The following is a 15369-nucleotide window of genomic DNA, read 5'->3' as shown; positions in this document are numbered from 1 at the left end:
TTTCACTGCTGAAAGAGTGTGCTCTGTGTGAGTCCCCTCATGTGAGGGAGAAAGCATAAGTAAGCCTGCACATGGATTCTTCCAGGCTCTGCCCGTGTTTTCCTCCCTTATGATCCAGCTCTGTATCCTTACTATGTCGCTGAAATACAACTCATCTGTGAGTAAAGCTATATGCTAAATCCCAAAAGTCCTAATGAATGACCACTAGGGGTTGTCCTGGGGATCTCTAACACATCCTTTAAGTCCCCTGTCCTTGTCTGTAAAGTAGCAGGGACAATATCTACTGCAACCCTCAAAGAATCAAGCATAGAGGCTTACAGCTTATAGACACTTACTAAATAAAAATAAACTTTACCTAATAAAATCTTCTGGACTTCTAATGACTTTATGTTTATAAGGAAAACACAATTAAAATACCAAGATAGCTGAGAGCAAAATGAGAAATAATAAAGTGGTAGTTTTCCCCACAGAAGGCTCCTATTTGTACATACACAGCTTTTTCCTGCTTTAAAGGCTCTCAAGAGCTTCACAGCAATAAATGAATATTCTGAATATGCCTGCTGCTACCATAGGGCTCTGATGGCATCTTAGTGTCATGGAATCTCTGTGCTGTCCTGTCACCCAGGCAAAGCTGGCAGAGATCCTGCTTAAGTCCCGAGGAAGGCTGCCTGCCAGATGCCTAGCAAAAGCAGGGTCTCTGTGGTGGGAAGAATCTTTGCAGTGGCAACTGACCTTTATTTGCCCTTGCTGTCTTTTACAAGCCCAGCCAAAGCATATAGAGAACAGTGATGTTTAGATTCAAAAGCAAAGCTTAAACATGTATAATAAAGATGATAACTGTAAATATTTACTGAGATTTACTATCTTCCAGGGCCTTGTTGTAGGGACTATATTGTCACTTTATTTTTTTATTTTATTTTATTTTTTTAAAGATTTTATTTATTTATTTTACAGAGATAGAGACAGCCAGTGAGAGAGGGAACACAAGCAGGGGGAGTGGGAGAGGAAGAAGCAGGCTCACAGCGGAGGAGCCCGATGTGGGGCTCGATCCCATAACGCCGGGATCACGCCCTGAGCCGAAGGCAGACGCTTAACTGCTGTGCCACCCAGGCGCCCCTGTATTGTCACTTTAATTAGGGAGACACTACTATTTTTTTTCCCCAAACAAAAGGTCTCACATATTTATTACTGAACCAACCTACTGGTGCAGCAGCATAGTAACAGAGAAAAATCTCAACAAAACTTGTCTGTTGTTCAGGTAGTAGTGATGTTTACAGAGTGATATGATATGAACAAGCGACCTTCATGCAGCATAACTATATATGCCATCTCATCTGTGATTCCTTAAAGACCCAGCTTGGTGGTTCTCCAATGTCTCCTCTTGGAGTTGTACTTGATTTTATTACCTGTTTTCATCCAAATCCACTGGGGGAAGTGAGGATTCTGCTTTGTTTCTTGGCTAGGAATCACCTGATCCTGAATTTTTTGTGAGAGGATATAGCAAATAGCAATCAACCACATACACCATGATGGCGATAAAAAGGCGAGATACTACTATTTTATAGTTGAGGAAATGAAAGCACAGAGGGGTTAAGCAATCTATTTGGCAGCACTAACCATGGTAAGGTAGGTAGGCTCGCTCTGGCAGGAGTGTGAGTTCAGAGAGTTTAAGACAAGGGCAAGGACAAACCTTAGAGGTCAAGCCCAGAAATCCTGATAAGTCCTGACTTACAGGGATGAGAAAGGAGAATCTCAGGCAGAATTAAGATTGAGGATGAACCATGGGTAGGCTGAAATATCCTCAGAGGCAGGGGGGATAAAGCCACAGACTGGTTGTGGTGGACCACACCCTGGTCAGAATGAGGGTGGAGCCAGAGCAGGCAGATGGAATGAGGAGGATGCCAAGGCATAGTAAGTACTAAGATAGCACAGGGACTGTTCCCAGAGTGGCCTGTTTATGCCTTCAAGGGAAGTTCTTAACTTGGGATCAGACAGGTTTCAGAAGCTATGTGTATCCTCAGAAGCGTGGTGTAAAGGGGCATGTGTACTGCCTCTGTGCACATACACTCTCCCAAGAATATAGTACCAAAGGATCCTGTACTCATTATCCCTGGTTCACTTCTGTGTCTTCATTCATCATAAATCTTGCAAGCCCACGTGAGATACCAGGATGCTCTTCAGGGCAGTGGGCAGTTCGCTACAAGGTGATTCCTCCGTTTCCTCTATAGCTATACTTTTTGACTTTTGGTCCTACACAAATGTCACTAACTAATTAAGATAAATTAGGTTAACTGTTATGCTGAAGCTATCCATTGGGTACTCCGCCTTACCAGTTTAAGCCTTAATATATCCCATAATTTTTTTTTAAGATTTGTTTAAGATCTGCAGTAGCTTGGGGCGCCTGGGTGGCACAGCGGTTAAGCGTCTGCCTTCGGCTCAGGGCGTGATCCCAGCGTTATGGGATCGACCCACATCAGGCTCTTCTGCTATGAGCCTGCTTCTTCCTCTTCCCACTTCCCCTGCTTGTGTTCCCTCTCTCCCTGGCTGTCTCTCTCTGTCGAATAAATAAATAAAATCTTTAAAAAAAAAAAAAAGATCTGCAGTAGCTGTATTGAGATTGTGGGGTATGGGGGAAGGGCAGAGGGAGAGAGAGTCTTAAGCAGACTCCATGCTGACTGGGGAGCCTGATGTGGGGCTCGATCCCACGACCCTGGGATCATGACCTGAGCTGAAACCAAGAGTTGGATGCTTAACCAACTGCACCACCCAGGTACCCCTATCCCACAAATTTCTGAATGGAAGTAAAAAGATGTTTCAGTGCAAAAATTCAAAGCAAACCAAGAAGTAAAACAACTTATATTTCAGGGTTTCTGGAGCAGATAAATGCTTAATTTTGATCTCAGTAAGTTTTTCCCTCAGCTTTTCTCTTAAATCTGGGCTCCTGATGTGGTTCCAGTGATAAAACATTCAGGCATCAAGAATTTGTATTTCAGGGGGCGCCTGGATGGCTCAGTCGTTAAGCGTCTGCCTTCAGCTCAGGGCGTGATCCCGGAGTCCTGGGATCAAGCCCCACATCAGGCTCCTCCGCTGGGAGCCTGTTTCTTCCTCTCCCACTCCCCTTGCTTGTGTTCACTCTCTCGCTGGCTGTCTCTATCCCTGTCAAATAAATAAATAAAATCTTAAAAAAAAAGAATTTGTATCTCAGGGGATTGCTAATGGAGAAATTTTCTTATTGTTTTTGGACGGTACGGTAGACAGTCACCAAGTACAGATCCCTTGGCTGCTGGAATCCATGACTCTGACCATTAGGTCTCCTTAAAAGTTTCTGATTTCTATCTTCTGGTGATCCTGCAATTCTGTTTGGCTATTCTCTCATGAATCCCTGTGACAATATGGTGTAATGGAAATAAAATGTGGGATGGGCAGACCAGGACTTGAATCCTGGACTGGACACTAGCAAATTGTTCACACTCAGAGTGGATGTAGGGACTGAATTAGGTGACATTGTAGAGCTCCTGGCATGGGGCTTGCCACATCACATGCATGCAAGGAAGTGTTTACTTGTGTCCCTTTCTATCTCTCCTTTCCTACAGAGATTGATCCAAACCTTTACATTTTTCCTTAAGCCTCACTGGAAATTAAAAGTCATTGGACATGGATGTCTTCCGAATTTATTATAGTCTAATCCAACTTATTTGTGATTCCAGGCACTTTCATCTTTCCTCCCCAGTCCCTGTGGGACTGTGCCCCACTGCACTATCTTTTCTGCCTACCTTCATTCTCCCTTCTAAAAGCCCCTTCAGTCCTGCCATTCTTTTCTACCGAACTTCTTCAGAGCATCCTCATCCCTGCCTCTACATTTCTGCACTGCTCACTCAACTCTTCACAATCAACTGTTTCTTCTTATCCAATGGTTAAAACACATCATTTAAAACCTCCTTTGACAATCTCCAAATTCAATGGTTGTTGTTGTGACTCAGTTTAATTTTCCATCTACTGACTCCCAAACCTGCTCTTTGGCTATAAATTCTCATTTTTCCTTGTTGTAATCATAGTTGAGCCCAGTCTCTCTCCTCTAAGGCAAAATCCTATTACAGTGGTCCTTACACCCATCACAATGGTCCTGGAAGTCTGCCTTACTATCTTTAACAAGTGTCTGAATAATTTTTTTCTTTAACAAAGCCCTTAGTGGCTATCAGTGGATATCCCAACTTGGGCTCTGACATCTCTGGCAGGTGCTTTCTACTGGCTCTAACAGATTGTGATCTGCAGTAGCTGTATTGAGAAGCCTGTAACAGTTATTTCAATGATCTGTTGGACCAGGATGAAGCAGTGGATCCTTTGAGAACTGTCTTCTGTTGATTAGCAACTGGTGGGAATGAGCAGGCCAAGGTGTGCAACCAAGTAAATGTTGGGGCAGGAGTGGGAGTTACTAACCTGTCTGAATCACTCTACCTGTGGCTTTGGCCTTGAAGCCAGAGTAGAAATGAGGGTAAGGAGAGAATGCCTTTTATTTGAATTCATTTAGATTCTACACAGAGTCATTTTTGCAGCTGCAAACTTAATGCTGGAAGTCCGTCTTGAGAGTTTATAACAAGTCATTAGTTCTTTTGATAAATGTTACCAGTTCACCGCCTGCTCTGTAACATTTCTGGTCTGCACATATAATACTCTAAAAAAGAAGTGAGGGAGGAATTAGTTTGTGTGTATCATGGCAATTTTCTAGTTTTCAATTTAAATTGAAAAACTTGTTCAGAAGTTATTGCCACTTTATTCACAAAGGATTTTCCTTCTATCCTAAGTTATCTGTTTTATTCTCTAGTGTCTTGATGATTTTGACCTCTACAATCTAACAAATTTTCCAAGAAAGACTTAGAAATTAAATTTAGCCACAGAGGCAACTCTTTACTTTGGAATGATACCTGAAATCATACTCCCTTAATGTGGAATTGGCTTTTAAGACACCATGAACATGTAGTTTAGAATGTGAAAAAACAAACTATAGAAATGATCCCTAAAAGTATAGTTATACACAAGTAATGAATCATGGAACTTTACATCAAAAACTTGGGATATGCTGTATGGTGACTAACATAACATAATAAAAAATTATTATAAAAAATAAAATAAAACTCGATTTATTTTTTTGAAACAAAAGTTTTAATTTATTCTTTTAAAACAAAATTCATATCGCATGTTTGATTTGTTTTCTTTTTAGTACCAACAGTGGAACTTGGTGGGCCAGAGCTGACTAGGTAAGTCACAGTGCAGTGAGGTGGCACCCCTCTTCACCCCACCCTTCTCCCTGTTCAAGTACCTACTCGTGTCTACTGAATCTTCTGAAGGTTGGAAGAGATGCTGACTGGAGAGAAGGATGGATGCCAGCACAAGTGGAGCTGAGAGATATGACAGAGCCATTGAAATCAAATTCATGATCAAATTAGAAAAATCTGGTTCCATGAGATTCAGCAACAGGGCCTGAGGGTAGGAGAGGCACAGTGGGTCAGAGTACACAGTAGTGACTGAAACCTTCCTCTACCAGCACCTAAGTGCCTAAGTGTCACACAGAGGAGAGAGCCTTGCCCCTCTAGGTTCACAAACTGCAAAACTGTGCATCATTAAGAAATTTAGAGTGATTGAGCCACACTAACAAAGTGACTGGAGACAGAGATAGGGAAATACTAAGAAGAACTTAGAAGGGACCTAACAGGAGGTGGAAATTCCACCAACATTGGAACTGAGATGACACTGAAGGACGCTCCTTTGCTCCCACCTCCATGGTTCCAAACACAGAAATGCCAAATAAAAATATAACAAAAATTATAATGAAATGTAAAAAATAAAAGGAAACAAGAAAACAGGATAGTAAGCACATGAACTTATGTCATGACAACGGACCAATATGGTGTTATTCCCAAATATAATCCTAACGGCCAGGAAATTGGATTTTAGTGCCCAGGCAAGGACCAGAAGTGTAGCCCTGGAACTGAATTCTTGCACAAATCTCAAAGCTAGGATGCCTAAGGGATTGAACCCTTTGTAAAACAGAGTCTGGAAGTGGCAAGAATCTTTTCATTAGTCTGAAACTTCAGGTAAAAATGAAAATTGAGGGACAAAATTAAAATAAGGTAGAAATAAAATACTAGGAAATAATGTCAAGGAAGTTGGATGACCTTTCTAGAGAGCTTGAGAGAGAGTCAGTCAGTGTCACAGTTAAGAACATGTACTGTGAAGACAGACTTCCTGTGTTCAAATCCCAGCTCTATCATTTATTAGCTGTGTGATCTTGGACAAGTTACTTCCCTCAATTTTCTCATCTGTAAATGTAGATAATAATAGTGCCTATTTCATCAATATTAACTTATTTTTTTTAATTTTTATTTATTTATTCGACAGAGATAGAGACAGATAGTGAGAGAGGGAACACAAGCAGGGAGTGGGAGAGGAAGAAGCAGGCTCATAGCGAAGGAGCCTGACGCGGGGCTCGGATCCCATAACGCCGGGATCACGCCCTGAGCCGAAGGCAGACGCTTAACCGCTGTGCCACCCAGGCGCCCCTTCATCAATATTAACTTATTAATATCTTACCTCCAAAATGTTCAGTATATTGATTTAAAAAAACCCTTTTGGAAAAAAAAATTGGGATTTTAATTCGATGAATTAAAAAAAAAAAAGAATGTGAAAAAACAAAGGACCAAAACAGTTCTAAGAATCTCCCATTGGGAATACTTTAGAATTCCATTTAATTTATTTATGGGTTTTTTAGCTATACTTCTTTGCATTATTTTATATATCCTTAACTATTCATGGTAAATTTAGAATTAATATTTTCCCATTTTACATAAAAGATAGAAAAATGTCAACTTTAGAGGTTAAATTACCACTCCACACCATCTTTTCTGCTATAATTGTCATATGTACTACATGTACAAACATTATAACACCTTCAAAAATGTTATTTTTGCCTTATATAGTCATGTTTTTTAAAGTTAAGAGGATAAATAGACTTTTAGATTCACCCACATATTTACCATTTCCAGTGCTCTTCAATCATTCCTGAAAATCTGGGTTTCCCTCCAATTCTTTCCTTTAGCCTGAAGAACTTTGGTTAGCATATCTTGAAGTGCAGTTCTTCTGGTGACATATTCTCTTCATTTTCCTTTATCTGAAAATGTCTTTATTTTGTCTTCATTCTTGAAAGACTCTTTCCACTAGATATATAATTTTGTGTTTGTTCTTCAACACTTTAAACATGCTTTTCTACTGTCTTCTGGTTTCTACAGTTTCTGATAAAAAGACCATGATAATTTGAATTGTTTCCCTGTACGCAATGCATCATTTTTTACTAGCTGCTTTTAAGATTTTCTTTTTCATTGGTTTTAAGTAGTTGACAATGATGTGTCATTTATCCTGTTTGGTGTCTGATAGGCTTCTTAAATCTGTAAATTTATGTCTTTCACAAAATTTTGTGAAGTTATTTGCCATTATTTCTTCAGATGTTTTTTCTGACCCATTCTTTTTCTTTTTTTATCTGATATTCCAGTGTGAGCCTTTTGAAACTGTCACCTTAACGTTTTGTTGTTTATTTTGCTTTGTTTCAATATTTTTTCTTCATATTGGTATTTAAATTCACTGATTCTCTCTGCTATGATCTCTTGGTTCAATTAACTTCATTCAGAGATATTTTTATTCCAGATATTCTTAATATAGATATATTTTTCAGTTCTAAAATTTCCATTTGGTTATTTAAAAGTGTTTTGTATTTTTCTGTTGAGATTTTTACTATTTATTCATTCATTGAACATGTTATAACAGCTGCTTTAAAAGCCCTGTTGATAATTCCAACATCTAAGTCATCTCAGGATTGGCTTCTATTGAATGCCTTTTCACCTGAGAATGGGTTACATTTTCCTGGCTGTTTTTATGTCCCCAAATTTTGGACTGTATCTTGGACATAGTAATTGTTATGCTACGGAGATGCTTGATTCATTTATAGTCTTCTTTAGAAGGTTAGTTAGTATTTTTATTTTAATAGGAATTAACTTGATTAGACTTAATCTGTAAAATTTCTCCTGTGATTGTTAGAGGTCAAATCTCAGTTTTCTTTTAGCCTTAAGTTGCTAGCTGTCTTGAGTTTGCTTGCCTATTTGTGGTTCAAGGTTCACCTGCTGACATGCAGAGTTCATATACAGAATTAGGGATTGTCCATTTCCTGCTCTCTCCTCTCCAAGACTCCCTGCAGTGGTCATGCTTGCCCCAGACTCCATCTCTTGGTTCCTCAGGCTAAAAATATGGCAGGCTTGCTGTTGGAGTTTTAGCTACCCCATGATGTTCTGAGACTACAATCAGACCAAAACCACAGAAGCGGGAAATTCACCATGTGTTGGTTCCTTTCTCTTAAGTTTTTACTCCCCTCCAATATCTGCCTACTTTTGTTCATTATGCAGAACCTTAAGGTGGTTGTTTTTTGGTTTTTAGCCAGTGTTAATAGGTAACTGTGGGAGGGCTAGCCTGTTAGCTCACTCCACCATACCAGAAATGAAACCAGCACAGCTCTACCTTTAAAAAACAGCCCAAATCCAATCCACCCTCATTTCTTATCTATCATCTATCTATCATCTCTCTCTCTCTCTCTATCTCTCTATCACCTATCTATCTTACTTATTTATCCTTAAATGACCAAGGGTGAGGAAGCTGACTATAGTTTCATCACTTGGCTCCACCTTATGACTTAAGTCTTTTTTTTTTATAAGAGAACTTTCTTTCTTTAAAGATTTTGTTTATTTATTTGAAAGAGAGAGAGAGAGCATGAGCATGAGTGGGGAAGAGGGGAGGAGGCAGAAGGAGAGGGAGAAGCAGACCCCCTGCTGAGCAGGGAGCCCGATGTGGGACTCGATCCCAGGACCCTGAGATCATGACCTAAGCCGAAGGCAGACGCTCAACCAACTGAGCCACCCAGGTGTCCCTGGAAGTCATTTTGAGATTCACTAATGTGAGGGTGGTAGACAAGAGGTCTTTTCCTTGGGAGATAGCCTCATGGTATACTCACCTTCTCAGTAAGACCTATGCTGACTACTTCATTCAAGATAGCAAATTCTCCCTTATAGTTCACTTTTTATATTTGATAACATTTATCTCCAAATATGCTATACACTTATATTAATTGGCTTCATGAGAGCAGAAATTTTTGTGTGTTCTATTCACTGCCATATCTCTAGAGACTATAACAGTGGAAGTACATAGTAAGTGCAAAACAGATGTTTGATTCATAAATAAATGATTATGCCAATCTACTATAACTTCTATCTCTGATACCCCTTAATTCTCCACAAGCCTCTCAAGGCAGAGGATTTTTTTTGAACTTAGGTCAGAAGCATTAGTCATTCTATTCTACGTTGCACTGCGCATTATGGTCTAGACAGAGCAGAAGGCAAATTTCTCCTAAACAAAGATCTCCTTAGAGACCCTGACCATTTCTTTCACTGTTTTCATCTAAACTCCATAGGACACTGTATTAAAATTTTTCTCTAGCCTGACATCTAGACTCAGAGCATAATAACCATTGGTAACTTCTGATCTTATTCTCAGATGAAAAAAAGACATAGCTTTAACAAGAGACCAAGGTACATACCTAAAGTGAAAGTTTCACTTTGCCTATCCCTTAGCAGATTTTCACTTTAGTGTTTCTGAGCAAGACCTGATGCCTTGGGCATACATATGAAAGCATGTTGGATTGGGCTGGCCACTGGAATGAAATATATTTAGGTTTAAACCATACCTGCATTCATTCTATATTTTCAGTTTTGTGTTATATAAGAAAATATATTAATGAAAAAAAACTTACAAGATAATAGGATTGTACACAGATTCACTTAAATATTTGTGTGTGGGTTTCTCCATCCATAGGGCACAGATCCCTGGCTTTCTTTGTATGAGAGGGAGCTAATTTTTAATTTCCATAAATCTTTGTAATTTCCAAGGAAGATATGCATATTGACAATGACAGACTAGCTAGCAGAGCAGAAAAGGAAAGTGATGTTGACAGTCACCTGAGCCAGAGTACTAGCTCCTCTTATTCCTGCTGGGACTCACAGAAAATGCTTGGGGGGAATGTTGGGTAGTGAGCTGGAGGCTATGTCCTAGACCAAGTTAAGACAGTCTAGACCATACCATGGAGCCCTGAGTGGAAGGACCAAGACTGAAATGCAGATCCCTCACTGACTGTCTGAGCTCCTGCCAATAAGATCCAGTTGCATTGTAAGACATGGCTTTTTTTTTTTTGCAGAGGGAAGCAAAACTCTTTGATTTAATAAACAAAATTCTCACACAACGTTTTAAAAGAAAATTCCTCACCAGAGCACCTGAGATTTTCACAGAGGCAAATTATCTCATTTGGGTAGAATGCTGGACTCTCAAGGAGAGTTCTGTATTTCAACTACAGAAGCAGCTGATTTTCAAGAATATGTTAATTTTACGCAAGGGTATTTTTTTTTAAATGAAACCAGTTTATTCTTTTAAAAAAAGGTTGATTTAAAAGCAGTTTTATATTGGTAATCTACCATTATTATTTTTTTTATTTTAATGTTTTTTTATTATATTATGTTTGTCACCATACAGTACATCCCCGGTTTCCGATACACAAGGGTATTTTGAATGCTGAATAAACTCCAGGAGAATAAGAAACGAAGCATTTTAGCTTGCTTTGCACAGCAGCCATGAAAAGATAGCTAACATAAGTGTTTTTATGTGATAATCAAGAAAGATTAAGTTTTTGAGGGCAACTTTGTGTTCCCAAGGTCTAGCAGAAAAACCTGGCAGAGAACTCCTTAGGGAAAGCCAGTTGAGTGATGAAATCAATCACTGGTACCCTGAGACTTTAGAGCACTTTGCTAAATTGGTAAAGGGCCAGCAAGAGAACCAGGCATATTAACAGGCACACCAGAGGTACACAGAAAATAAGTTAGTTACACAATAATACTCCTTGTGTGAAAAGGAAATTCATGTAATAGAATAAGTGAATCCATACAGAACGAAATACAAACCATACCACAAATTCTATTCCAAAAGAAAATTATTTGTACTATTTTGAGGAGGTAATTATGTGGTAATTATTAAATAGATTAATATAATGGTTAACAATCTTAATAGATGTGTATATAGAAAAAACATTTAACTTAGGCAGTGCATTCCTTTTTTGGAATCCATGATATTAGGGAAAAAATACAAAGGACATTTTTTTATTTTTATTTTTTTTCCCTTGCGCTAATTAATACCCAAATTTAATATTATTATATTTATGAGTGACATTGAATTATATTAAAATTATATTTTTTATAATAATTCTTTATTATATTATGTTAGTCACCATACAGTACATACCAATTTTTGATGTAAAGTTCCATGGTTCATTACTTGCGTATAACACCCAGTGCACCATGCAATATGTGCCCTCCTTAATACCCACCACCGGCCTATCCCATTCCCTCACCCCCCTCCCCTCTGAAGCCCTCAGTTTGTTTCCCAGGGTCCACAGTCTCTCATGGTTCATTCCCCCTTCCCAAATTTTAAACCCTAAAATCACTGGATTATTTTTGATCTAGGATTATTAATCCTGAAAAACAAAGGCAATAAAAATGAGTGGTTGGTGATTCACTTTCTTCATTTGCATTTACCCCCTTTAGCTGTTTTCCTCAGTCTAATAAATGACAAATTCAGAGCAGGGGATCTCTACGCGGCCCAAACAGACCTGCCAACCCCACGTGAGACAGTAAGACCTGGATCTGGGTTCACCCGCAGGCCCACCTTATCCCTAAATATTGAAAGCCCTAGGTCCCCCTCTAGGTATGTTTCTGAATGAGGTCCTTTGTTCATCAACTTGGATAAAATCCTTGCATTTTGTATGTCACTTTGCACCTTCCAAAGCATTTTGATATGTATCTATATCGCTTCATTCTCACAACCACCTAGTGAAATCAAAAGGATCCCCATTTTGCAGAGAAAACTGAAGCATGGAGAGATCATATGATCCACTCACTTGAATTAAGAACATGGTTTGGATCCTAATTCCTTCCCTACTTTTTGACTGCATCATTTCTGATTTTAATGCACATTTATAAGCTTAAAAGTTAGTAGTGCCCTGTCAGTTTTTAAAAATAATTTGCTTACCATGCTTTGGGCACACAGTATCAGTGCAAACACCCAGGATGCCTTCCAAGTGAAATCACTTCTCTTGTGGGGCGAGAGTCTCACGAAGGACACTTTAAATTCTGGCCTTTTATAGGCTTTGTTCTTCTATTACCTCATTATCAGTCAACAGCAAAACAGATGTTTGTTCCACACTGACATAAGAAGCTGGCCATTTGAGCAAGGGGAGAAGTATAAACGAAACATTGTGGTCTATTTATCTACTAATACAGCAAGCCAATATTAGTTATAACTTGCTGTAATTGTCTCTCTTAAATTGCCAGCCAATTTAAGAAAGTATCACTACCAAAACTTTAAATGTCAGTTCAAGAATCCTTTTTAGAAATTTTAGTCTTTTAAAAAAATTACTGAAGATTATAATACACATTATATGCATACAGACATATATAGTTTATCTCCACAAATATGTCATACTAAACATACAATTGTAAACTTGCTGTTTTCACTGAACAATATTTCATTAAATTTTTTTAATATATAGAATGTACTTATGTAGAGATAATCCTTGCTGTAGGCAGATTCTAATATGGTCTCCCAAATTTCCTTCCCAATTCTGGGGTTTCATAATCCCTGTGACTGTAAATATGGTGTCATTTACTCCCATGATTAGGTTATGTTATATGGCACAACTGAACATAAGATAGGGAGAGTGTCTGGGTGAGTATGACTCAGTGCCTTGAATCTTTAAAAGTGCAGAATTTTCTTCTGCTGTTTGCAGAAAGCAAAGTCAGAGGTTCAAAGAGTGGAAAGAATTCACTGCATTGCTGATAACCTGAAGATGAAGGGGGCTATGATGTAGCAAGGAAAGCAAGTGACCTTTAGCTGCTGAGAGCAGCTCTCAGCTGAAAGCCAGCAAGGAAATGGTTAACTTCAATCCTACAACTGTAAACTGAATCCTGCCAACAACATCTAAAGAGTCTGGAACCATATTCCCCCTAGAGCTTTCAGACTAGAACACAGAAGAGTTGACACTTTTGACTTCAGCTTTGTGGTAATCTGAGCAGAGCCCAGTCATGTCTTGGCAGACTTCTAACCTACACAGCTATGAACTAAAAAATGGGTATTTTTTTTAATTCACAGAATTTGATGTCATATGTTGTGCAACAATTGAAAACTAATTCAGTTCCTTTCTCACTTGTTTTCATCTTAATCTTTTCAAAGGTTATACTATTATGTATTTAGTTATCTCTCTACTTACGGACATTTAGACTGCTTTAATTAAGATATCTGCTACTGCAGAAATAACACTCATGTATATGAACACAAGTTTATTGGTATCAAGTTGTTCATAGTATATGTAAACAATTTTTAAAATGTATTCTATGACTCCAAAAGCACAAGCAACATGAGAAAAAAATAAAGTGGACTTCATCAAAACTAAAAATTGTTGTCCATCAAAGGATGTTATCAAGAAAGTGCAAAGACAACCTACAGAATGGGAGAATATATTTGCAAATCATATATCTGATAAACATTTAGTATCCAGGAAGTATAAAGAACTCTAACAACTTAAAAAAACAAATAAAAATCTCAAAAAAGAAAAGCAAAATTGGAGGTATCACAATTCCAGACTTTAAGTTATATTACAAAGCTGTAGTGATCAAGACAGTATGGTACTGGCACAAAAATAGACACATTGATCAATGGAATCAAGCAGAAAATCCCGAAATGAACCCATAATTATATGGTCAATTAATCTTCAACAAAAAAGGCAAGAATATGCAATGGGGAAAAGACAGTCTCTTTAAACAAATGGTGTTGGGAAAATTGGACAGCTACATGCAAAAGAATGAAATTGGACCACTTTCTTACACCATACACAAAATACTCTAAATGGATTCAGGACCCTAAATGTGATGATACTTGAAACCATAAAAATCCTACAAGAGAACCAAGGCAATGACTTCTCTGACATCAGCCATAACAATGTCTTTCTAGATATGACTCTTAAGGCAAGGGAAACAAAAGCAAAAATAACTATTGTGACTTCATCAAAATAAAAAGCTTCTGCACAGCAAAGGAAATGACAAACAAAACTAAAAGGTAACCCATGGAATTGGAGAAGGTATTTGCAAATGACATATCTGATGGATTATATTCAAAATATATAAAGAACTTACACAACATCCCAAAAACAAATAATCCAATTAAACAATGGGCAGAAGACATGAACAGACACTTCTCTGAAGAACACATCCAGATGGCCAACAGACATATGAAGAGATGCTCAACATCACTCATCATCAGGGAAATGCAAATCAAAATGACAATGACATATCACCTCACATCTGTCAGAATGGCTAAAATAAAAAACTCAAGAAATGACAAGTGTTCGTGAGGATGTGGAGAAAAAGGAATACTTGCGCACTGTTGGGAATGCAAACTGGTACAGCCACTGTGGAAGACAATATGGAGGTTCCTCAAAAAGTTAAAAATAGAATTACCCCATGATCTAGTAATTGCACTACTGGGTATTTACCCTAAGAATAAGAAAACACGGGGCGCCTGGGTGGCACAGCGGTTAAGCGTCTGCCTTCGGCTCAGGGCGTGATCCCGGCGTTCTGGGATCGAGCCCCGCATCAGGCTCCTCTGCTAGGAGCCTGCTTCTTTCTCTCCCACTCCCCCTGCTTGTGTTCCCTCTCTCGCTGGCTGTCTCTGTCTCTGTCAAATAAATAAATAAAATCTTAAAAAAAAAAAGAATAAGAAAACACTAATTTGAAGGGATATAAACCCCTTTGTTTACTGCAGCATTGTTTACAACAGAAAATTATGGAAGTAGCCCAGTGTCCATCAATGGATGAATGGATAAAGAAGATGTGTTATATATACACAGGATAGAATATTATTCAGACATAAAAAAAAACAAAATCTTGCATTTGCATCAACATGGATAGAGTATAATGCTAAGCGAAATAAGTTAGTCAGAGAAAGACAAATATCATATGATTTCACTCATATGTGGAATTTAAGAAACAAAACCGATGAGCAAAGGGAAAAAAGAGAGAGAGGCAAACCAAGAAACACACTTTTAACTACAGAGAAAAACTGATGGTTACCAGAGGGGAGGTAGGTGGAGGGAATGGGTGAAATAGGTGGTGGGGATTAAGGAGTGCATGTGTCATGACGAGCACTAGGGGATATATGGAATTGTTGAATCACTATATT

General features: G+C 38.4%; 1 protein-coding gene and 1 pseudogene across 3 annotated transcripts in view; both read right to left on the bottom strand.

Annotated features, from left to right (window-relative positions):
• DOCK3 (dedicator of cytokinesis 3) overlaps positions 1-15369 on the bottom strand; it is a 480644-nt gene that overhangs the window by 139791 nt on the left and 325484 nt on the right. The window lies entirely within an intron of this gene.
• On the bottom strand, positions 4889-5030 carry LOC117802151 (annotated as a pseudogene).

Source organism: Ailuropoda melanoleuca, chromosome 4 (genome assembly GCF_002007445.2).
Source record: "Ailuropoda melanoleuca isolate Jingjing chromosome 4, ASM200744v2, whole genome shotgun sequence".
In the NCBI taxonomy this organism is placed as follows: Eukaryota; Metazoa; Chordata; class Mammalia; order Carnivora; family Ursidae; genus Ailuropoda; species Ailuropoda melanoleuca.
The sequence above is the reverse complement of the archived record's forward strand: the minus strand, read 5'-3'. Positions and strand labels throughout refer to the sequence as shown.